The sequence below is a fragment of the Arachis ipaensis genome, chromosome B10, assembly GCF_059453495.1.
Source record: "Arachis ipaensis isolate K30076 ecotype BB chromosome B10, ASM5945349v1, whole genome shotgun sequence".
Taxonomy (NCBI): Eukaryota; Viridiplantae; Streptophyta; class Magnoliopsida; order Fabales; family Fabaceae; genus Arachis; species Arachis ipaensis.
The window spans coordinates 13,760,950-13,761,726 of record NC_142435.1 but is presented as its reverse complement, the minus strand read 5'-3'; positions in this window follow the sequence as shown (position 1 = coordinate 13,761,726).

The following is a 777-nucleotide window of genomic DNA, read 5'->3' as shown; positions in this document are numbered from 1 at the left end:
AAATATAATTCGATCAATAATATATACTATTTTTAAACTTATTTTAAGAATATATATTAAGAATAAGGTATGACATGTTGACACGTGATGATATTTAGGTGTATTTAAGCATGTCTGGAGAAGAATCTTTTATTTTTTATCAAGATACACAAAAAATATGTGTGTCGGACGAGTGTTGATGAGTGTCGTGTTCAAAATGTATCCGACATGCGAACACGGCAAATAACAGAAATATCCGTGCTTCATAGATGATATATCATGCTCATTCATTTTTCTTGTATCCAGACTATTTAATTGGGAAAATATTCGATAGTTAATAGTTTTTTTAATTACAGGAATTCCTGTTTTATATTAAAAAAGAATTTTATCTATAATATTTGTTTGGAGGGTTACCTGAAACTGATTGCTTTTGAGCCTGAACGTGAGGTCCAAGTTCCTTTAGGGATAGGGTCCGACTTCTATTGGTGTCGAGGTGCCGTCATCCGAGTTTCTCGTGAGGAGGTAGGGGGTGGTACCTACAAGGGACTCTAATGCTTAAGTTAGCCAGGATTTAAGCAGGTTTTTAGTAGATTGGGTCCTGAATATACCTGTGGATGTCAGTGTATTTATAGTAGAGTAAATAACTATCTTTTAGAGTAGATTCCTTTCTTAAAAAAATTGTTGAGATCTTCCTTTTAAATAAGTAGGAGAGATTTTGAGGAGTTAATTACTTATTTGAATAGATAAGATTGGACTCATGTCACCGCGTCCGACCTCTATCAAAGTCGAATAGGTGTA